The following is a 25,126-nucleotide window of genomic DNA, read 5'->3' as shown; positions in this document are numbered from 1 at the left end:
AAGATTAACAAGAAGGTGACCGGATGCCTAGAATATGGGATCCCGGAGGATCCTCTAAGTGTAAGCATGGATGAAGATTCAAGGAGGAGTGGAAACACAAGCCACCCTAGCAAGAGTCTCCTCAATAAGTCCAACTTAAGGACTATAAACCAAAGTGCTAGGTGGGAGACACCTCACCATAGTAACATCTTTCTTACCCTTTCTCTTTGTTTATAGTCTTGATTTATTGCATTTTTGTTTATCTTGGTTAGCTTAGGATTAGTTTAGTTTTGATTTTAGTAGGTTAATTTTAGTACGGATTATGATTTTGTGATGTTTTGAATGTTTTGGGGTTAAAATGTTGATTGAGCTAAGGCATAGCACCTTAGAAATGAGAGAAAAATTTTTGCAAAACAGGGAACCTGTGCGTACGCACGATGCTGTGCGTGCGCACACAACTGTGAGTTTCGCGACCTATGCAAGCGCGCAAGCCTATGCGCACGCACACTAATTGTTATACCCTCTGTTCGCAGCGCCAGCACAACCTGTGCGCATGAACCCCTGACAAAGCCCTAGCGGAGTGTTGGTAGATTTCTCTTTAATATCACCTCGTAGTGAGTATAGCTCTACCAACAACAATCCTCGGGGGGTCAAATTTAGAAGAGGGATTTGGTTGTCACAAGTTCAACCCCAATAGAAATAACCGAAGTATTCAAACCTCGGGTCGTCTCACAAGGAATGGGCAAACATGTGCTTCGACATTGGTTAGAAATCCGGGGTTGTGAGTTATGAACATGAAAATAAATGGAAATCTTAACAAGCAAGTAATCTTAAATTGCAATAAACTAATTCAACTACCTACGTAAAACTTGAGCAATTCCAATGAACAAGCAATATTCTACTTAATTCTGCTTTAAACCGAACAAGTAACTATAACTAAGGCAATTGAAATTGGAAATTGGTTTTCAAATATGAATGACAAAAGCAACTCTTGACTAGGCATGGGAATTGGGATCACAATCCTCGTCCAACAACTATTTCTTGACAATTATAAGGAACCAAGCTCATTAAGTCTACCCCCAAAGTCTTAAGTATGTGATATCTACCCCTAGACTTGAGGTACGTCAAATGGCTTTGGCCACATCAACCCATAAGTCCCAACCTACCTACTAATTAAATTAGTAGTGGGTTGGCGTCAATGCGTATCAAATTCACCACCAAGGGCTCCGAAATCATCAAATCTATTAGACCCAATGACTCAAGTTTACCCAATTCCCTTGACATAGGTTAAGAGTGGAAAAGACTACTCCATAATCAAAGTAAACAATTCATCAAACACTTGGTAAGCATTAATAAAAGACATGTTCAAAATAGCAATTAAATTGAATTCCATAAATACCCACTAACAATTATCAACATACAATCAAGTAATCAACAAGATTAAACATAGAAATCATCAAAGTAACATCAACAAGTCAAGATTCACAACATTCATGAAATGGGTATAAGATGACAATTGACAAGAATCATAAAACTATCACTAAATGTAAGCAAGATTGTAACAAGGAATTCAAATTTAACAATTAAAACTGCAATTAACAAAATCCAATTTACAAATCAACAAGGGAAGATCAAAATAGAAACTAGATCTAGAGAGGAACAAGGGTTTCTCTCTCTAGAATAATCAAAAAACCAAAAACTAGCTAAAATTGTGTCCCAGTGTAAAATGAGTGATCTCTCTCTTTCCCCTAGCATCCTTGGGTCTTTTCCATGCAGAAACAGCTTGAATTTGGGCCTCCTTGGCCTCAGAAATCACCAGGCACGATTTCTCTTAATGAGGTCACATGCAGCTTCACACGCGTGCGCGCCATGCGTGCGCGCGCGCCGATTTATTTCATGATCCACGCGTGCGCGCCAGTTGCGCGTGCGCGTCGATAGGAATCTTCCAATCTGCATGGATGCGTCCATCCTTTCGCGCCGTTTCCAGCCAATCCCATCCACGCGTGCGCGTGGAGTGCGCGGATGCGCTGATGCTGCTGCTCCCAAGACTTCAATTCTTCATGTTCCTCCCTTTTTGTACATGCTTTCTCCCTCTCTTCTAAGTCATTCCTACCTTATAATTCCTGAAATTACTCAACAAAAATATCACGGCATCGAATGGCAATAGAAGAGGATTAAAATATGGCAATTTCAAGGCAAAATAAGCATGTTTTTCATCATAAAGTAATATTGGGAAGTGAACACAAAACCATGCATTTCTTGTGAATAAGTGTGAGAAATATTGATAAAATCCCCCAAAATAAGCACAAGATAAACCACAAAATCGGGGTTTATCAAATCTCCCCACACTTAAACCAAGCATGTCCTCATGCTTAAAATAAAAAGACCAAAGATTATGGTGGGAAAGGATTTATGAAATGCTAAGTACCTAAACGGATGCATGCAACTAATGTAAAATCATCTACCTACTTGGTCAAAAGTGAATCCATCCTTCAAGAATACATGTGAGCATATAGGGTGAAGATAGTATGCGATTCATGAATCCTACCAAATTGAATGTCACTAAAGAGTGCATATAACTTGCTAAACGAACGCTTGTGAAAGCCGGGAACAAGCATTGAGCCTCGAACCCTTACCGGAAATGTATCCGCTCTATTCGCTCAAGTGTCTAGGGTTCATCACTTAATCTCCTCCTAATCATGCTTTCCAAGCTTTGCCTTTCATCTAATCAACCAACAATTACTTAATGCATGCTTACAAGTATCATGAGGTCTTATTCATGGGTTGTAATGGGGCTAGGGTGAAGGTAAGGATGTATATGGCTAAGTGGGCTTAAAATTTAAGTCCTTGATCAACCTCGGATCCCACTAGACACCTAAAACAACCTATACAACTACAATACATTCCTAGCTACCCTTGAATTTTACCCTTTTTACATACTCATGCATCCTTTTCAATCCACCTACTATATGCATTGTTTTTATTACTTTATCTTGGGGCATTTTTGTCCTTTTTCATTACTTTCTTTCTCTCTCTTTTTTTTTGACATTATCATCATCCCCTTTTCTTTGGGGTTTCTTTGTGAACCAAAGTGTCAATGCATACGGTGTAATCATTTAGCACATGAGTATGTTCCCAAGATCCTAGAATTTTCAATTACACTACAATTACATGCCTATATACCTACCCGAATTTCTAGAGTATACCCCTCCTATTTGAGTGATACACATCCTAACTCACCTAACCTAATCAATGATTCAAATTCAGGGACATTCATGGTTTTTCACTTAGGATTGTTGATGTGCTCTATTTAAGAATAAGAGGGTTTATCAAAGGCTCAAAATTGGTTAGCAATGGTAGATATAAGGGTTAAGGCTATTTGGGAAAAGTGACTGTTGAAATGATGGCCTCAATCATGCAAATGCATTCATACACAAAGCAATGGACATATAGAATTAGACAAAGCAAGGATCACACTCATAGAGAGAGATATGCACACAAGAATGGAAATAATGGTTAAAAGATGTAACCATGTAATAGGCTCAAAACTTTCTTGCTTGTGTTCTTAACTCAATCACTATGTTCCAAAATACATTCTTAAAGCAAGTTTACTGCAGAAATTTTCAAAATTTTGGTAGGTCACCCAGAACACAGTTTCTTGGAAAGAAAGTTATTGTTTTGACCAAGTAACTCTATAGAAACTAACCATCATGCAAAGAGTATTTACAAGCAAGACTAACTACACATGCAATATGTAAAAAGAGAAAGATAAATCCATGGGTATTGAGGGGAAGAGAGTGTTACCCATGGAGATCGGTCGAACGACCTCCCCACACTTTAGAAATTAGCACAGTCCTCCGTGCTACGAATGATACGCAAGGGACGGTCGGGACCGGAGTCTTCACTGTCCCCTCCATCAGAACTTTCATCACTTGGGTTCGAGGTGGATGTGAATATCTCAGGGTCCTCCATGCTAGGGGCAACACACTGCAGAAGTTTCTTGATGTAAGTATATCGGCGGTGGTTACACCTCTCATATCTATCAAGCTTCCGGTGAAGATCTTCTATCCTTTGATGTGTGGATCTCAGTGGTGGTGATGATGAGCTAGAAGGAAAAAGAAGTGGTGGGGCCATGTCGAGGCTTGGTTTGTTCATGGGAAGATATAGGTATTTTTCGCTTGGGACCACATCGCCCTTAGCCGGAACCATAATCTTCTTATCCTTGGCTTCCCAAGAAACACCTGCAGCAGCGACTAAGTCAGATACCAAAGCTGAAAATGGCAGGTTACCCCGGTCGTGAACCTGACTCATTGCTTGCTTGTCAAGAGGTGGGATGTTCACCGGCTTCTCCGTGAGAATACACCAAACAAGTAAGGCAAGGTCCGCCGTGATGGACGACTTGTGAGTGCTAGGTAGTACATAGTGAGATAGGATCTGGGCCCAAGCTCTAGCTTCTACAGTGAGGAAGCGAGCGTCAATACTCTTGGGCCTCATCCGCAGTCGACCTTGGATCCAAAAAGATTCTGGCTCAGCAATGACTCAAAGGATCGAGTCCCAATCGAATCCATACTCTTCTCGCTGACGTAGGACTTTTTGGTAACCATCCATGTCACTTGGCACTGGTAAAACATTAAGCACTTGCTGAATAACCTCTTCTGAAATTGAGACTTGCTTACGGCGCATGTATACCGATTGAAGAGAGGAAAGGTGGTAGTTAGTATAAAATTCTTCCACCCAAGAGAGGTTGATTTCTTTTGGTTTCCTCAAGAGAAACTCCCTTCCTCGCTGTTCAATGCGGGGCAGAATATAAGGGGCAACCTTGTTTGGCGGAGCGAGCAGATGCTCGGGGTGATAGTTCCTTACTGCTATGGAGGGGAACGTAAGTTCACAGAAGCGGTTAGGGAACCTTTAAGAGTTTCTTGCCGGTTTGCCCTTGTCATTCTCATCAATAGGAGCAGGTGTCTTTCCGTTCTTTGATAAGGGTTTGGCTCCTATTGAAGAACGCGCCTTAGAATTTAATTTTTGGGGTGCCCTCTTTGCGGCCGGTTTCCTTGGAGCTATCTCTTTGCCTTTCTTGGTGGCCATCCTAAAAAGGAAGAGAAAGAAGGAAAACATTAAACCCAAGAAACAACTTGATGAAAACATGCAAGTGACTTGTAATGCCCATGATGAATATGAAAGCAAGGGGTATGTCACTTGTTATGGGATACAAGAGAAAGTAAGACATGCAAAGGCATGAAAAGAGTAGCCTCAAGCATCCTTGTTAAAAAGCAACTCATGTTTAATTAATATGGAATTGGTAAGTATAAACTTGAAACAAACAAATTAGACTCAATGTATTCAAGAAGAAACAAGTGAGTGAGGAGGGAACACCAAATTGAAAGTACATGGCTAAATTGAACCAAAATGGTATGTGTGCATTTCCTCGAACACTTGGCGTGCAATAATCAAGCAATGAGCAATTATGAGATACCAAACCAATTCAAAGCCCAAAATGGAACATCAATCATCACATAAACATCACACCATGGTAAAAGAGTGACAAAAGATCTAGTGATGCAAATTAAGTTCAAGTTCAACATCCATGGAGAAATAAAAAAAAGAGAGGGAAAATAAGCAAATAAAAACAAGAAACAGCATCATCAAGTAAAAGAGAAACTAAGTAAAGCAACAAGAAGCATTTACTTACAAGAAATAGCATAAGTAAAAGTGGGAGTAAAGGAAAGGAAGAAGTTAAACCTTGAAGAGTATGAAAAAGCAAGGTTGAATCTTCTTTTGTGAAGATGAGAGAGGAAATAGGAGAAGTGTAGCGCCACCGGAAAAGGGTGGTTGTCACCGGTGAGTGGCCGGAGACAATGGTGGTGGGTTGTGTAAGAAGAAGAAGAGAAGAGAAATGATGAAGAGAGTGGGAGAATGAACTAAGAAAGAAAAAGAAGTGTGAGTGAGAAAGGAAGTGAAACGGCGCGAACTATAAAACTGACTCGCGCAACCAGGGAGCGCGCGCAAGGTGCGCTGACGCGTCGGTGAGGGTATTAGCTGAGGGCGTGTGCGCGTCAGTGGCGCGCTCGCGCAAGAGGAGAGGAGTTGTGCCCCAGGCATAAAAGTGGCACAAACCTGGCTCAAGTTTCTGGTTTTTTGTACCAGGGTGACCCAGGGAGGCATGCGCGCGGACGCGCACCATGCGCGGACGCGTGCTTGTGGTATTCTACAGCTAGCGCGGGCGCGCACTACGCGCGGACGCATCAGTTTTGGCACAAAGTTAGCCCAATCGTGGCACAACTCTCTGGTTTTTGTACCGGAGACTTCACATAGCCCCATCGGCACGCGCAGGCGGCATGTACGCGAACGCGTGGGTGCCTGGCGCGAGTTGGGCACGAAGTTGGCCTAACTCTCAGGTTTTTGGCCTGAAATTGGGAATTCGCAACCGGCGCGCGCGCGCACTGTGCGCTTGCGCGTCGGTACCCTTTTCAAAGAAAAATTTTTGTTTTCTTTATCTCTTTTCACAACCTATCTATATGAACATTCTACCTATTTAACAGAATCAACAAAGCTAGCATTCCTAAGCACTCAATCAATCATCAAAAGATCATAAAATTCAAAGAATTAAAGATACTAAAAGATGGTATAAACAAGGAAGATCTTACCACGGTGGGGTGCCTCCCACCAAGCACTTTTCTTTAACGTCCTTAAGTTGGACGGTCCTCTTCTTAAGCTTCATCTCTACCTGGTGCATCCTCCAATATGTACACCTCTAGCTCCCTTGGAGGTTTGCAACCATGATATTTCTTCACTCTATGCCCATTCACCTTGAAAGTTGCTTCACTTTTGGGATCAAACAATTCTACCACTCCGTAGGGCTTTATTTCTTTCACCTTAAAAGGTCCTTCCCACCTAGAACGGAGCTTGCCAGGCATAAATCGAAGCCTTGAGTTGTAGAGGAGGACTTCATCTCCTTCTTTAAAGTCCTTCTTCCGAATGTGATGGTCATAGAATGCTTTAGTCTTTTCCTTGTAAATTCGGGCATTCTCATATGACTCGTTCCTCAAACACTCAAGCTCTTCTAGTTGTAACTTCCTAGCTTCACCTGCCTTGGTTAAATCCATGTTGTACTGCTTTACCGCCCAATATGATCGATGCTCAATCTCCACCGGAAGATGGCATGCCTTACCATAGATGATCCGGAAGGGACTCATCCCTATCAGAGTCTTGTAGGCTGTTCTGTATGCCCATAGTGCATCTCCTAACCGGAGGCTCCAATCCTTTCTTTGTGGATTGACCACTTTTTCCAAGATTCTCTTGATTTCCTGGTTGGACACTTCCGCTTGCCCATTTGTTTGCGGATGATAAGCAGTAGCAACCTTATGCGACACTCCATAGCGCTTGAGCAATGCTTCTACCTTCCTGTTACAAAAGTGGGATCCTTGGTCGCTCACGATTGCTCATGGCGACCCATAACGGCATACAATGTGATTCCTAATGAAAGAAACAACGGTATTGGCGTCGTCAAGGTGGGTAGGCAGGGCCTCCACCCACTTTGACACGTAGTCAACCGCTAACAGAATGTAGAGATACCCACTAGAGTTGGGAAACGGCGCCATAAAGTTAATGCCCCATACATCAAATATCACACAGAACAACATAGGTTGCTAAGGCATTTCATCCCTTTGGGATGTGTTTCCCGACTTCTGACACTGATGGCAAGACACACATAACCGGTTAGCATCCTTGAATAGGGTTGGCCACCAGAATCCACAATCCAACACCTTTTTAGCAGTCCTTTGTGGGCCAAAGTGGCTACCACAGTCGGACGAATGACAAGCTTCCAGAATTGGTTAAAATTCGGATTCTGGGACACACCTTCGAATTACTTGGTCTACACCTCTCTTCCACAAGTGAGGGTCATCCCAAATATAGTATTTGGAATCACTCCTCAACTTGTCCCTTTGGTTTTTCGAAAATTTGGGAGGGAAGATTCTTGCAACCAAGTAGTTCGCCATTGGGGCAAACCAAGGAAAACTAGCCGACACAGCATGCAGAATATCCAATGGGAATGAGTCATTGATCGGAAATGGATCAGTTTTTAAATTCTCAATGTGGCTTAAGTGATCCGCAACAAGGTTTTGAGATCCACTCCGGCCCCTAATCTCAATGTCGAATTCTTACAAAAGCAAGATCCAATGTATGAGTCTAGGCTTTGACTCATTCCTTGTCAATAAATACTTCAAAGCTGCATGATCCATGTATACCACTATCTTTGAACCTAGCAAATAAGATCTGAATTTATCTAAAGCATGAACAATGGCTAAGAATTCTTTTTCGGTAGTGGTATAGTTGGATTATGTGGCATCTGGTGTCTTAGAAGAGTAAGCAATGACATAAGGAAGTTTACCCTCGCGCTGTGCAAGCGCGGCACCCACAACATAGTTTGACGCATCGCACATTATCTCAAACGGCAACGTCCAGTTGGGGCTTCGCACAATCGGTGCTATGGTGAGAACTTTCCTTAACTCTTCAAAAGCTTTTACACATTCACTGTCGAACTCAAAATCCACATCTTTTTGGAGTAGGCGCGACAATGGCAAAGCAATCTTGCTGAAGTCCTTAATAAAGCGCCTGTAAAATCCTGCATGTCCCAAAAACGAGCGGACCTCCCTCACGGATGAGGGGTGAGGCAAAGTAGTGATAACATCGACCTTGGCCGGGTCCACAGAAATGCCTTCACTAGAGACTACATGTCCTAACATTATGCCTTGTCGTACCATAAAGTGACATTTTTCAAAATTTAAGACAAGGTTGGTGTCAACACATCTAGCTAGGACCTTGGCCAAGCTCTCTAAACAACAATCGAATGAGATACCATAAACGCTAAAGTCGTCCATAAAAACTTCTAGACAATTCTCCATTAGATCGGGGAAGACACTCATCATGCACTTCTAAAAAGTAGCGGGTGCGTTACATAGTCCAAATGGCATCCTTTTATAGGCAAAGGTGCCAAACGGACATGTAAACGTGGTCTTCTCCTGATCTTCAGGAGCAATATGTATCTAAAAATATCCAGTAAATCCATCAAGAAAACAGTAGTGAGATTTACCTGCCAAGCAGTCTAGCATCTGATCAATGAAGGGTAAGGGGTAATGGTCCTTCCGTGTGGTGGCGTTCAATCTTCTGTAGTCAATACATACTCGCCCCGCATTTTGAACTCTTTTAGTGACCATTTCTCCGTCTTCCTTCTTGACCGTTGTGATGCCCGACTTCTTGGGGACAACTTGAACCGGGCTCACCCACTCACTGTCAGAAATAGGGTATATGATATCCGTATCCAGTAGTCGGGTGACCTCTTTCTTCACTACGTCGAGGATGGTTGGGTTGAGCCTCCTTTGCAGTTGCCGAACCGGCTTGGCTCCATCTTGGAGAAATATCCTATGCATGCACTTACGCGGGTCAATTCCCACAATATCCGCAAGACTCCATCCTATTGCTTTCTTGTACTTTCTTAGAACGTCTAGGAGCTTTTCCTCTTCTTCACTTGAGAGCTCGCTAGCAATAATAACTGGAAACCCACAGTTGTCTTCTAAGAACGCATATTTCAGATGGGAGGGAAGGGGCTTCAGTTCACTTGTTACCTCAAGATGAGGTCCCTTTTCATCAAGCTCATGGGACTCATTCCTGACAACTTCTTTAGGTTCATCCTCTTGGTCATCCATCTCCTCAACAGTGGGGTAGCACAATTTGTCATGATCTTCTTCTTGTACTTCTGCTACCACTTCATCAATTATATCGCATCGGAGCATAGAGTGTTCTTCGGGAGGATGTTTCATGGCTTCCTATAAATTGAACTTGATAGTCTTGTCTCCAACCCCAAAGGAATATATACCGGTGAAGGCATCTAGCTTGAACTTGGAGGTTTTGAGGAAGGGTCTACCAAGTAGGACGGAGGATGAGCTTCTACCTTCCGTTGGAGGCATCTCAAGGATGTAAAAGTCAACCAGAAAAACCAAATCCTTAATTGCCACAAGTACATCTTTAGCTATCCCCATTACTGTGATCACACTTTTATCAGCTAAGGCAAACCTCGCCGCCGATTTCTTCAATGGAGCTAAATTCAACCGCACATAGATGGAAAGCGGCATGATGCTAACACAAGCTCCCAAGTCACACATACAATCATGAAAAGTGTATCCACCAATACAACAAGACACTAAGCACGGTCCAGGGTCACCACATTTTCTTGGAATAGGCTCCATCAAGGAAGAAATCGAATTACCCAAGGATAGTGTCTCCAATTCCCCTATTCTATCCTTGTGAGTACACAAGTCTTTCAAAAATTTTGCATACTTGGGGATTTGTTGAATAGCGTCAAGGAGTGGTATGGTTACCTCGACCTTCTTGAACACGTGGAGCATGTCTAAATCAAATTCTGGTGTCTTCTTTGCTTTCTTCACCATGGAAGGAAATGGAATAGGAATTGATTCATCAATTATAGCTTTCCTCTTGGGTTCCTTGAGGTTTACTCCTTCTTCCTCATGCCTTTTGTCTACCACCTCTTCTTCATGTGGAGTTCCAACAACTACCTCTTCCTCATGTATTTCTCCCATGACTCTTGGGGGTATCTCCTCCAATGTAGTTCTGGACCGTAGAGTAATGGCGTTGAGCCCGCCTCTTGGGTTTGGTTGGGGTTGTGATGGAAGGTTGGAGGAACTTGAGGGTTGAGTGGTGTTGTTATTGGGAGTTGGTGGTTGGCTTGACATGTTCATCTTTGGAAGCTCCCCTTCTCTCTAGAACCTAGGATTTTTAGTTTAATTTCCTTGTAATTTCTATGTTTAATTCTTGTTTTGATCTAGTTTCTTCTACCTTTCTTTGTTCTATTGTCTTAATTTCCTTGTTTATCTTGTTAATTTCTCATTTTAGTTGTCTTTTATGTTTATGCACACTCTTGTCACTTTAATTTACATTCAATGCAATTTTATGCTTCATGCCATTTATTGCTTTATTGAGTTAGTGTCTTTAGTTTCCTTGCTTAATAGTTGTAGCATTTATTATTTCTTGTCATTTTACCATGCTTTCTTTACATGCCACCAAGTGTTTAACAAAATGCTTGGTTGGATTTTTGCTTAGTTTCTCATACTCTTGGTTGGGAATTTGGGTGTTTGGGTGAACTTGAGTGATGGATATCCATTCCACATTGTATGAGGGTTGTTAATTAATTTAGTTTCCCTTGACTCTATGTGACCCCTTTAGTGTTGACTTAGGACTTAGGGATTGAGGTTAATTATGCCTAATTGACTTATCCTCGATGTAGGGTTGACTAATTGGGATTAATTCACACACAATTACCATGTTTGTGGTCTACAACTAGGATAGGAATCCTTAATTACCCACTTCTTGCCAAGAGTTCTTTTTAGCATTTAATTTCCCTTTCTTGCTTTAATTGTTTTGACTTTCAATTTCTTGCATGCTATGTTACCTTCTTGCACTCTAATTTCTTGCCATTTACATTTCTTGTCAATTGCAATCTTCCAACCCCCATTTCTCTCATAGTCAATAATATGACATTTCATTTGCAACTCCTAGGGAAAACGACCCAGGATTTAAAACTCCTGGTTAATTTTGTATTGATTGTGACATTTTCATATTGAAATTTGATATTGGTCAATTGTTGGGTTTGGAACTATACTTGCAATGCGGATCTTATTTTGGGATAAATTCCGAACCCACTTTAGGCTTGTATCAGGTAACCACTTCCTTTTTCAACACCAATTCTTAATCTTCTTTGTTAGTTGGTTGTTGTATTGCATGATAGGTTGTTTAGTTAGAGTTTGTACATATTTTACCGCTTATTTCTTGTTAGGACTACTTGATTAGAGTGATGATTTCTCTTCCAAGAAAACTATTTTAGGGCACTCTACAAATCCCTACCAATTTGAAAAAAATTATGGTTTGGAATTTCACACAAATATTTCTGTTGATAGTATAGTTCCCAACCGATAATTAATACACAATCAAAGTTTTAATAAGATTAGTTGTCACAAGTACAAATCCCAATAAAAATTAACCGAAGTATTCAAACCTCTGGTCGTCTCACAAGGAATTGCAATGAAGTGATCAATTATTAGCTATGAAGAAACAAGGGGTTTGATTTGGTATTTTTGACAAGAAAATATAAAAGAAAGTAAATGACAAGAACTAATAAAGAAAGGAAAAGAAGTTTTGGCTAAGACTTGGAAATTGAGATCACCATCCTTGTCTACAAACTATGTATTGACAATTATAAGGAACCAAGCTCATTAAGTCTACTTCTATGCTTGAAGTACGTATAATGCCTACTTCTAAGCTCGAAGTACATCAAACGGCTTGATCAATCTCAACTCATAAGTCCCAATCCAACTACTAATTGACCACTAGGGTTCTCAGATCACCAAATCAATTAGACCTAATGACTCAATATCACCCAATTCCCTTAGCCTAGGCCGAGAGTAAAGAAAACTACTCTAAAACTAGTGAAAACATTTTAACAAACACCTAGAGTGCAATAAAAGTAAACATCACAAAATGCAAGAATTAATGAAACCCATAACTAACATAAGTAAGAAATCATTAATAACAATGAAGGTAAACATCAAAAGGACATGGAAATATAAAATTGTATTAAAAGGAAATTGAAATCAACAAAAGTGCATGAACATAAGAGCAACAAAATAAAGGAAATGACAAGTAAAACTAGAAGAGTAAAGATATGACAACAAGAAATTAAAAGGGAAAACTAAATCAAAACAAGAATTAAGCTATAGATATAAGAGAATTTGACCTAAACTACCCTAAATTCTAGAGAGAAGGGAGAGCTTCTCTCTCTAGAATTCTAACCTACAACATGATGAAAACTACACTATGACTACTCCCCCCTAATCCCTTGCAATCCTTGGGATCAAAAGCATCAGAGATGAGTTGGATTTGGGCCTCCTTGGGCTCAGAAATTGCCCCAGCGTATCGCCTTTAGTGAGGTCACGTGCAGCTTATCACGTGTACGCATGGGTCACGCGTACGCGTCGCATTGCAAAACTCCTTTTCACGCGTGCGCCTGGGTGACGCGTGCGCGTCGCTAGTGAATCTCCTTCTCACGCATTCGCGTGGGTGACGTGTACGCATGGCCTTGAGTTCAGCAAATCCTAATTCCTTCATGAATTCTCCATTTTTGCATGCTTTTTCTTCATTCCTTCACCCCAATCTTTGCCTTGTAATCCTAAAATCACTTAACAAACATATCAAGGCATCGAATGGAATGAAAGTGAATTAAAATTAGCGATTCAAAAGCCTAAAAATCATGTTTTTACTTTTAAGCACAAATTAAGAGAAATTCACAAAACCATGCTATTTCATTTGAATAAATGTGAGAAAAGTCGATAAAATCCCCTAAATTCAACACAAGAAAAACCACAAAATTGGGGTTTATAAAACCTCCCCACACTTAAACTTAGCATGTCCTCATGCTAAACCAAGAAAGACAAGAAATGGGGTATGAACATTTATTCAATGCAAATAAACTATATGAACCTACCTACATGCATGCAGTAAATGCAAAATCATTCTACCTACTTAGTTAAAAGCAAATCAATTTTCAAGAACATATATGAACAAGTAGAGCTAAGTAGTATGATGACTCATGAATCCTCCCAATTCAAATATCAAAATGAAGTTCAAATAGACTTGTAAGAAGAAAGCTCGTGAAAGCTGGGAACAAGGAATTGAGCATCGAACCCTCACCGAAAGTGTATCCGCTCTAGTCGCTCAAGTGTATAGGGTTGATTCGCTCAATTCTCTTCTAATCCTGCTTCCCAAGATTTTTTTTTCATCTAACAATTAACAATTGTTCAATGCATTCATACATTCATCATGAGGACTTATTTATAGGTTGTAATGGGGCTAGGGTCAAGGTAAGGATGCATATGGTCAAGTGAGCTTGAAATTTGATTCTTTGATTAACCTAAGCTCTCAACAAATACATACAACAACCTATACAATTCTAATACAATACTTAGCTACCCATGATTCCCACTTTTTTTTTCCACATACTCATGCATTCTCTTTAATTCACATTCCATATGCATTGTTATTATTACTTTGCTTTGGGTCATTTTTGTCCCCTTTTTATTGCTTTTATTTTTCTCTTTTTCTTTATCCATTTTTTTCTTTTATATATATTTTTTCTTTTTTTTTCTTCTTTTTTTTCACATAAAGTATATACAAATGTATCAATGCATATGGTTTAAACATTTAGTGCTTGAATATGTACCCAATCTCATGATTTTCAACAAAAATACAAAATACACTTTTACCTCAACCAATATTCCCAAGTTTCCCATACCCAAATGATACACACACTCACTAGCCTAAGCTAATCAAAGATCCAAATTAAGGAACATTTATTATTTTTCACTTAGGGTAGTGATATGCTAAAATTAAGAACAAAAGGGATTAAATAGGCTCAAGATTGGCTAACAATGGTTGATGAAAGGTAGGCTATTTGGGTAAGTGAGCAATTTGAAATGATGGCCTCAATCATATAAATGCATTCATACACAAAATAATGGACATATAGAATCAAACAAATCAAAGATTGCAATCATAGAAAGAGAATAATACACACAAGAATGGAAATAAGTGGTTATATGATGTAACCACACAATTGGGCTCAAAACTCACATGGTGTATTCTTAGCTCAAAAACTTTGTTCTAAAATAAATTCTTCAAGCAAGTTCAACACTAATTTTTTTTTCAAATTGGTAGGGATTGGTAGGGTGCCCTAGCGTCCCCTAAAACAGTTTTCTTGGAAGAGAAATCATCACTCTAACCAAGTAGTCCTAACAAGAAAGAAGCGGTAAAATATGTACAAACTCTAACTAAACAGTGCAACCTATCATGCAATGCAACAACTAACTAACAAAGAAGATTAAGAATTGGTGTTGAAAAAGGAAGTGGTTACCCACGGAGGTCAGTCGGACAATCTCCCCACACTTAGAAATTTGCACCATCCTCGGTTCATGCAAAGAAAAGCAAGGTGGACGGGTTGTTACAACTGATGAGCTCCTTCAAAAGATTGTGTGGATGAACTTGTTTGTTGCCCCATTTAGAAGCTTTTTCTTTCCCTCTTGGTGGCCAGCCTAAAAGGAGAGAAAAAGAAAAAAAATTAAGCTTACAACAAAGATATCAAAGCAAGTAGAATATAAGCGGGGGTTAATGCCAAGTAAGAGTAAGATTCTCAACTACATGGTAGCTACAACATGTGAGTGAGAAAGCAATGTAAGTAAGGGGCATATCACTAATACTTGATGCACGAGTAAAGTCAAAGCATAAGTAAATGTCATGAAGAGCATGTTGAGCACCAAGTTCAAACAAGAATTGACACCAACAAGATTTGTGATAAGCGTGAGAGCATTTGGTCCCATCCTAACTCAATGATAATGAGGCGCAAAAACAAAGAATAATGAGTTAGGAAGGACTAAAGCACTAATCTTGTGTGTAGAACAAATATTACAATTAATGCAACAAGTCACAAAGCACCAAAATAATGCAAGAGATTCTCAATAATTTAGTATGAGTATCCAACACTAATGTTAAAATAAGAAACTTAGAAAAGAGAAAAAGGTATAAAAACAAAATTAAACTTTAATGAATGAAAATAAGCGAATGCAACATACAAGAAAATGAAAAATAAGAAAAATGTGAAGTGGAATTTTGAGGATAGGGAGAAAGAGAAAGCAAGAAAGGAAGAAGAGAGAAGAAGAAAGGAGAAAGAAGAAAGAAGAAAGGAAAAGAAAACAGGGCAGCAACAGGGGAAACAGGGTGCGGAGGCGACGCGCGCGCTTCGTCCACGTGTAAGTGTGGAAAGCAGGGAAAGTCATATCACGCGTGCGCGTCGTCCACGCTTGCGCGTGGAAAGCAGAAAACAGAGGGGACGCGTACGTGTCACCCACGCTCACGCATGGGTTGCATTGTGCTCCTGGCACAAAGCGCGCACAACTTCAGCGTAACTCTCTGGTTTTTGTACCAGGAGTTGCAAAATCAGCATACGATGCATACGCGTCACTCACGCTCACGCGTGGGTCTGCGAAAAAGGCCGGTGACATGTATGCCTTGTCCACGCTTACGCGTGGAACGTCCCCTTTTATTTTTTTACAACATGAAAATAGAAACAGGGCACTCTCCTAATCTATAAGAATTCTAAAGCAACCAAAATTCAAATTTAACAACAAATCTTTTGGTTTTTGAAAAATTTTCAAATACACTACAAACAAAACTTACACTTCAAGCAAAACACAACTCAACAACAACTATTCCAAACAAGATATGAATCTAATAAGCAATCTATCAATAAAAATAAAATGTATAAGAGTATAGAAAATAAGAAAAACTACCTACAATGGCAACTCAATTCATTCATTGATTATATCTACAAGAGAAATGAAAAGAGTTTACCATGGTGGGTGTCTCCCACCTAACACTTTTAGTTTAAGTCCTTAAGTTGGACAATTGGGAGGCTCCTTGTCAAGGTGGTTTATGCTTGTACTCATCCTTGAACCTCCAAGGATGCTTGCTCCTCAAACGGCTGTCAGAATTTCCAACTGACTTCACCAAGCTTGGGTGAAGTTCTTCCCAAGATATGAGCTTCCAAAATTGGTCTTCATGTTGTGATCCGGGATCCTATATCTTATTTTCACACCCATCTTCTAATTGATCATCATTGTTCCATTCGGGTGGTAGGCACATAGAATTCTCATTACAGCACCAAATTCTCCTCCTAGATCCATACAGTTTAGCACTCTTCCAACCATGGAGGCTATGCATTGAGGGTTCAACCTAATGAGCCTAACATTATTTTTCCAACCACTACACAATTCTCTCCTACTCTTAACTCCACAAAGAGCTCTAAGTTGTCCATCCATTTCAAGCAAACCATATTCAAATGAGAAAGTAAAGCTTAGGGATAGGAATTTTACCCACTTAAATGTTGTGTTGGATAGTGACTTAAGAAGGGGTGGTCCCAATGATCTTGCAAGTTCCACTCCCTTGGGCTCTTCCTTGACTACCTCCACCTCTTGGCAAGCTTCTTCAATTTCAATTCCTTGCTCACCAACTTCTTCTATACACCCCTCATTGCTCAAACCATGTGTCGGAGGTTGTGCACGATCCTCATTGTCATCAAATTCATAACACAATGAGGGAGGTTCATCAATTCGAAAAGACACATTGGTTGGTGTGGAATCATCTTCAATGATGGAGCTTGCTTCATGCTCAACCTCTTCCTCTTGGTAGCTTCCTTCGAATTCAATCTCTTCTTTATTTCTTACCAAGGGTATGGGAGGTGAGGTATCTTCTTCTTTAATCTCTATGTCAAGCCCAATGGGAGAGGATTCAATTGTAGATAGGAATTCATCAATGATTGAATCCATCTCTTGATCAACCTCTTCAAAGTCTTCAACTATGATATGCCTTGGAGGTTGTACACCCACCTCAACATCAATGTCAAGCTTCTTGGAAGAGGGCTCTCTAATTCTACATTCCTATGGACTTCCAACATCTCCTAGGTCTTTGGTGCACGAAATTGGGATTACACTTTTCACAATTCCGCACAACTAACCAGCAAGTGCACTGGGTCGTCTAAGTAATACCTTACGTGAGTAAGGATCGATCCCACGGAGATTGTTGGCTTGAAGCAAGCTATGCTTATTTTGTAAATCCTAGTTAGGAGATTAATGATGAGAGTGATTGTATTTATGAAAAATAAATAACATGAAATAAATAGTACTTGTAATTCAGTAATGAGAAACAGGCTGAGGTTCCGGAGATGCTCTGTCATCTGAATCTCTGCTTTCCTATTGTCTTCTTCTCCAAACACGCATGGCTTCCTTCAATGGCAAGCTTTATGATCCTCTCGGATGAAAAATACCAGGTACAATCTCTGCACGGCTAATCAACTGTCGGATTTCTCGTCTCGGATGAAAAATACCATGTACAGCTACCGCACGGCTAATCATCTGTCGGTTGCCACTAGCGTCAGAATAGGACCCTTGTCCTTTTGCACACTGTCACTGTGCCCAACATTCGCATGTTTGAAGCTCGTCACAGTCATTCCTTCCTAGAAGCTACTCGGAATACCACAGATAAGGTTTAGACTTTCTGGATCCCAGGAATGCTGCCAATTGGTTCTAGCCTATACCACGAAGGTTCTAACCTCCGGACTCGATCCGTGGGTTAGAAACCCAAGTGATACGCACTCAAGCTATCGCCCAATGACTACGTTGAGCTCAGATAGAATAGGAGTGGTTGTTAGGCACGCATTCATAGGTTGAGGATAATGATGAGTGTCACGGATCATCATATTCTCTATACTAAAGTACGAATGAGTATCTTAGAATAGAATCAAGCGTGATTGAATAGAAAACAGTAGTAATTGCATTAATCCATTGAAACACAGCAGAGCTCCTCACCCCACCTATGAGGTTTAGAGACTCATGTCGTAGAAGATACAATATGAAGTAAAAACTGTCATAAGGTGCTAAATGAATCTCTAAAAGTAGTTTTTATACTAAACTAGTAACTTAGGGTTATAGAGAATGAGTAACTAGGTGTAGATAGTGCAAAATTCCACTTCCAGGGCCCACTTGGTGAGTGTTTGGGCTGAGCTTTCAAGCTTCCACGTTCATATGCCTCATATTGAAGTTAAACGCCACCCTGGGTGCCAAAATGGGGGTTTAACGCCGAAAAGTATGCCAGTTCTGGCATTTTACGCCAGAAAGTTTTTGGCTGGCTTTAACGCCAGTTTGAGCCATCAAATCTCGGGAAAAGTATGGACTATTATATTTGTCTGGAAAGCCCAAGATGTCTGCTTTCCAACGCAATTGAGAGAGCGCCAATTGGGCTTTTGTAGCTCCAGAAAATACATTTTGAGTGCAAGAGGGTCAGAATCCAACAGCATCTGTAGTCCTTTCTCAGCCTCTGAATCAGATTTTTGCTCAGGTCCCTCAATTTCAGCCAGAAAATACCTGAAATTACAAAAAAACACACAAACTCATAGTAATGCCCAGAAATATGATTTTTGAATAAAAAATAATAAAAATATAATAAAAGGTAACTAAAATATACTAAAAACTACCTAAAAACAATGCCAAAAATGGTATAAATTATCTGCTCATCACAATACCAAACTTAAATTGTTGCTTGTTCCCAAGCAACTAAAAACAAAATAGGATAAAAAGAAGAGAATATACAATAAATTTCAAAAATATCAATGAGGATTAGTTTCAACTAAATGAGCAGGACTAGTAGCTTTTTGCTTTTGAACAGTTTTGGCATCTCACTTTATCCTTTGAAGTTCAGAATGATTGGCCTCCATAGGAACTCAGAATTCAGATAGTGTTATTGATTCTCCTAGTTCAGTATGTTGATTCTTGAACACAGCAACTTTATGAGTCTTTTCCATGACCCTAAGCATTTTGTTTTCCAGTATTACCACCGGATACATAAATGCCACAGACACATAATTGGATGAACCTTTTCAGATTGTGACTCAGCTTTGCTAGAGTCCCCAGTTAGTGGTGCCCAGAGTTCTTAAGCACACTTTTTTTGCTTTGGACCATGACTTTAACCGCTCAGTCTCAAGCTTTTCGCTTGACACCTTCATGCCACAAGCACATGGTTAGGGACAACTTGGTTTAGCTGCTTAGGCCAGGATTTTATTCCTTTGGGCCCTCCTATCCATTAATGCTCAAAGCCTTGGATCCTTTTTACCCTTGCCTTTTAGTTTAAAGGGTTACTGGCTTTTTCTGCTTGCTTTTTCTTTTTCTTTCTTTTTCTTTTATTTTTCGCCACATTTTGTGTTTTTTTTTTCACTGTTTTTTCTTGCTTAAAGAATCAATTTTATGATTTTTCAGATTATCAATAACATGTCTCCTTTTTCATTATTCTTTCAAGAGCCAACAATTTTAACATTCATAAACTTCACTATCAAAAATATGCACTGTTCAATCATTCATTCAGAAAACAAAAAGTATTGCCACCATATCAAAATAATTAAACCAACATCAAGATAAATTTCGAAATTATGCACTTCTTGTTCTTTTTCAGAAAACATTTTTCATTTAAGAAAGGTGAAAGATTCATGGAACATTCATAGCTTTAAGACATAGACACTAAACACTAATGATCATGTAATGAAGACGCAAACATAGTTAAAACATAAAGCATAAAAACCGAAAACAGAAAAGAAAATAAACAAGGAGATTAAGGAACGGGTCCACCTTAGTGATGGTGGCTTCTTTTTCCTCTTGAAGAACCAATGGAGTTCTTGAGCTCCTCTATGTCTCTTCCTTGCCTTTGTTGAGGTCCATGAGTGGGCTCTCTTGTTTTCTCCATCCTCTTTCTAGTGATGGGTGATGAGCGGATAATTTATACGCTTTTTGGCATTGTTTTTACATAGTTTTTAGAATGATTTAGTTAGTTTTTAATATATTTTTATTAGTTTTTAAATAAAAATCACATTTCTGGACTTTACTATGAGTTTTAGTATTTTTCTGTGATTTCAGGTATTTTCTGGCTGAAATTGAGGGACTTCAGCAAAAATCAGATTCAGAGGTTGAAGAAGGACTGCAGATGCTGTTGGATTCTGACCTCCCTGCACTCAAAGTGGACTTTCTGGAGCTGCAGAATTCCAAATTGTGCGTTCTTAATTTCGTTGGAAAGTAGACATCCAGGGCTTTCCAGCAATATATAATAGTCCATACTTTGCCCGAGTTTAGAGGATGCAAACTGGCGTTCAACGCCAGTTCCATGTTGCATTCTGGAGTTAAACGCCAGAAACAGGTTGCAAAGTGGAGTTAAACGCCAGAAAGAGGTTGCAAAGTGGAGTTAAACGCCAGAAAGAGGTTACAAACTAGCGTTCAACTCCAAGAGAAGCCTCTACACGTGTAAAGCTCAATGCTCAGCCCAAGCACACACCAAGTGGGCCCCGAAAGTGGATTTCTGCATTATTTACTCATTTCTGTAAACCCTAGTAACTAGTTTTGTATAAAAAGGACTTTTTACTATTGTATTTACATCTTTGGATTTTCTTTTGATCCTTTGATCATGTTTAGGGGGCTGGCCTCTCGGCCATGCCTGGACCTTGTTCTTATGTATTTTCAACGGTAGAGTTTCTACACACCATAGATTAAGGTGTGGAGCTCTGCTATTCCTCATGAATTAATGAAAAGTACTATAGTTTTTTTATTCAATTCAAGCTTATTCCTATTCTAAAATGTTCATTCGCACCCAAGAACATGATGAATGTGATGATTATGTGACGCTCATCATCATTCTCACTTACGAACACGTGCCTGACAAACACTTCTGTTCTACATGCAAACAAGCTAGAATGAATATCTCTTAGATATCTAATACAGAGGACCGAGTCTGAGATATTAGAATCTTTGTGGTATAAGTTAGAACCGATGGACAGCCATTCCTGAGATTCAGAAAGTCTAAACCTTGTCTGTGGTATTCCGAGTAGGATCAGGGAGGGGATGGCTGTGACAAGCTTAAAACTCGCGAGTGCTTGGCGTAGTGACAGACGCAAAAGGATAGTAAATCCTATTCCAAGTATGATCGAGAACCGACAGATGATTAGCCATGCAGTGACAGGGCATTGGACCATTTTCACAGAGAGGACGGGATGTAGCAATTGACAACGGTGATGCCTAACATACAGCTTGCCATGGAAGGGAGTAGGAATGATTGGATGAAGACAACAGGAAAGCAGAGGTTCAGGAGGAACGAAAGCATCTCTATACGCTTACCTGAAATTCTCACCAATGAATTACATAAGCATCTCTATCCTAGTTTATATTTTATTTATATTTATTATCAATTCACCATAACCATTTGAATCCGCCTGACTGAGATTTACAAGGTGACCATAGCTTGCTTCAGGCCGACAATCTCCGTGGGATCGACCCTTACTCACGTAAGATTTATTACTTGGACGACCCAATGCACTTGCTGGTTAGTTGTGCGAAGTTGTGACAAAGTGTGATTCATGTTTGAGAGCACCAAGTCTTTGGCGCCATTGTTGATGATCGCAATTTCGTGCACCAAGTTTTTAGCGCCGTTGCCGGGGATTGTTCGAGTTTGGACAACTGACGGTTCATCTTGTTGCTCAGATTAGGTAATTTTATTTTAATTTTAAGCCTTTTGTTTTTGTTCTTTTTATTTTCAAAAAAATTTAAAAAAAATAATAAATAAATTATTCTATATTCTTCAGAATTTTTAAGAATGAATTCTAGAGTTTCAGATGATGCTTTTATCATCACAGGAGTCAGTTGATTCCCATCAATTTGGTTGTTGTATGTAATGTCCTGCTGAAGCTTGTTCTGCCCTGTCTAATCTCTTTAGACTGAAGCTTTAGACTAACATTGCATGATTCCTGGAATCTTTATTAAAAATTTTGAGTTTCTTATTTTCTTTTTCCAAATAATTTATGAAAAATCCAAAAAAATTAATAAAATCATAAAATCAAAAATAATTTTGTGTTTCCTGTTTGAGTCTTGTGTCAATTTTTAAGTTTGGTGTCAATTTCATCTTTTTAATTTCATAAAAAATTTTTTTGAAAATCCATGCATTGCATTCTTCATGATCTTCAAGTTGTTCTTGGTAAGTCTTCTTGTTTGATCTTTAAAATTTCTTGTTTTGTGTCTTTTCTTGTTTTTCATATGCATTTTCAATTTGTTAGTGTCTAAAGTTTGAAAATTTCTAAGTTTGGTGTCTAGCATGTTCTTCTTTTCTTCAAAATTTTCAAAAATAAGTTCTTGGTGTTCATCTTGACATTCAAAGTGTTCTTGGTGTTCATCTTGACACTCATAGTGTTCTTGCATGCATCTTTTATTTTAATCCAACGTTTTCATGTTTTGGATCAATTTTATGTTTTTCTCTTTCTTCATTAAAATTCAAAAATAAAAAAAAATATCTTTCTCCTTTTCACTCATAAAATTCGAAAATTTGAGTTGACTTTTTCAAAAATTTTTAAAATCTATTTGTTTCCTATGAGTCAAACCAAATTTTCAATTTAAAAAAAAATTCTATCTTTTTCAAAAATCAAATCTTTTTCATTTCTCTTTCATAATTTTCGAAAATTTCAAATTGATTTTCAAAAATCCTTTTCTTATTTTTATTTCATATTTTCAAAATTAATGCTAACAATTAATGTGATTGATTCAAAAATTTTAAGTTTGTTACTTGCCTAGTAAGAAAAGTTCAATCTTTAAATTTAAATCATATCTTTTTAGTTTCTTGTTAGTCAAGTAATCAACTTTAATTTTTAAAATCAAATCTTTTTAAATTTCTTTTTCAAAATAAGTTTCAATCAAATCTTTTTCAAAATCAATTTCAAAAATCTTTTCTAACTTCTTATCTTTTCAAAAATTGATTTTCAAATCTTTTTCAATTAATCTTATCTTTTTGTTTGATTCATATCTTTTTCAAAACTACCTAACTAACTCTCCCTTTCTAATTATCGAAAATCCCTTCCCTCTTTTTCAAAATTCCTTCTTTATTTTATTAACTAATTGTTTTAAATTTTAATTTAATTTCATTTTTCTTCTTTTTTATTTTCGAATTTTAATTTTAAATTTAAATTAAAAACAAAAATATTTTTCTTTTCTTTTCAAATGATTTTCGAAAATTATTCTCCCTCATCTCCTTCTAATTATTTATTTATTTACTAACACTTCTCTTCATCTAAGAATTCGAACCTACTCCTCTTCTATTCCTTTCTTATTCTACTCACATAAAGGAATCTCTATACTGTGACATAGAGGATTCCATATTTTCTTTTCTGTTTTCTTCTTTTTCATATGAGCAGGAACAAGGATAAGAACATTCTTGTTGAGGCTGATCCTGAACTTGAAAGGACTCTGAAGAGGAAGCTAAGGGAAGCCAAAGTACAACTCTCTGGAGAAAATCTGACAGAAATTTTCGAAAAAGAAGGAGACATGGCCGAAAATAATAACAATGCAAGAAAGATGCTTGGTGACTTTATTGCACCAAATTCCAACTTACATGGAAGAAGCATCTCAATCCCTGCCATTAGAGCAAACAATTTTGAGCTAAAGCCTCAATTAGTTTCTCTGATGCAACAGAATTGCAAGTTTTATGGACTTCCATCAGAAGATCCCTTTCAGTTTTTAACTGAATTCTTGCAGATCTGTGATACTGTTAAGACCAATGGGGTTGATCCCGAGGTCTACAGGCTTATGCTTTTCCCATTTGCTGTAAGAGACAGAGCTAGAGTATGGTTGGACTCTCAACCTAAAGATAGTCTGAACTCTTGGGATAAGCTGGTCACGGCTTTCTTAGCCAAGTTTTTTCCTCCTCAAAAGCTTAGTAAGCTTAGAGTGGATGTTCAAACCTTCAAACAGAAAGAAGGTGAATCCCTCTATGAAACTTGGGAGAGATACAAGGAACTGACCAAAAAGTGTCCTTCTGACATGCTTTCAGAATGGACCATCCTGGATATATTCTATGATGATCTGTCTGAATTATCTAAAATGTCATTGGACCATTTTGCAGGTGGATCCATTCACCTAAAGAAAACGCCTGCAGAAGCTCAAGAACTCATTGACATGGTTGCAAATAACCAGTCAATGTACACTTCTGAAAGGAATCCTGTGAGTAATGGGACACCTATGAGGAAGGGAGTTCTTGAAATTGATACTATGAATGCCATATTGGCTCAGAATAAAATATTGACTCAGCAAGTCAATATGATCTCTTAGAGTCTGAATGGATTGAAGGAATCATCCAACAGTACTATAGAGGCATCTTCTGAAGAAGAAGCTTATGATCCTGAGAACCCTGCAATAGCAGAGGTGAATTACATGGGTGAACCCTATGGAAACACATATAATCCCTCATGGAGAAATCATCCAAATTTCTCATGGAAGGATCAACAAAAGCCTCAACAAGGCTTTAATAATGGTGGAAGAAATAGGTTTAGCAATAGCAAACCTTTTCCATCATCCACTCAGCAATAGATAGAGAATTCTGAGCAGAACCCATCTAGCTTAGCAAATATAGTCTCTGATCTATCTAAGGCCACTGTGAGTTTCATGAATGAAACAAGGTC

General features: G+C 38.8%; 1 non-coding gene across 1 annotated transcript; it reads right to left on the bottom strand.

The window, feature by feature from the left end:
• Positions 1-24,386: 24,386 nt before the first annotated feature.
• Positions 24,387-24,494, bottom strand: LOC112732010 (small nucleolar RNA R71). Its single transcript, XR_003167753.1, has one exon. It is a non-coding gene; the product is annotated as a small nucleolar RNA R71 (small nucleolar RNA).
• Between the last annotated feature and the right edge of the window lie 632 nt (positions 24,495-25,126).

The sequence above is a fragment of the Arachis hypogaea genome, chromosome 12 (assembly GCF_003086295.3).
Source record: "Arachis hypogaea cultivar Tifrunner chromosome 12, arahy.Tifrunner.gnm2.J5K5, whole genome shotgun sequence".
In the NCBI taxonomy this organism is placed as follows: Eukaryota; Viridiplantae; Streptophyta; class Magnoliopsida; order Fabales; family Fabaceae; genus Arachis; species Arachis hypogaea.
Note: the sequence above shows the minus strand (reverse complement) of the source record. Positions and strands in the feature narration are given on the sequence as shown.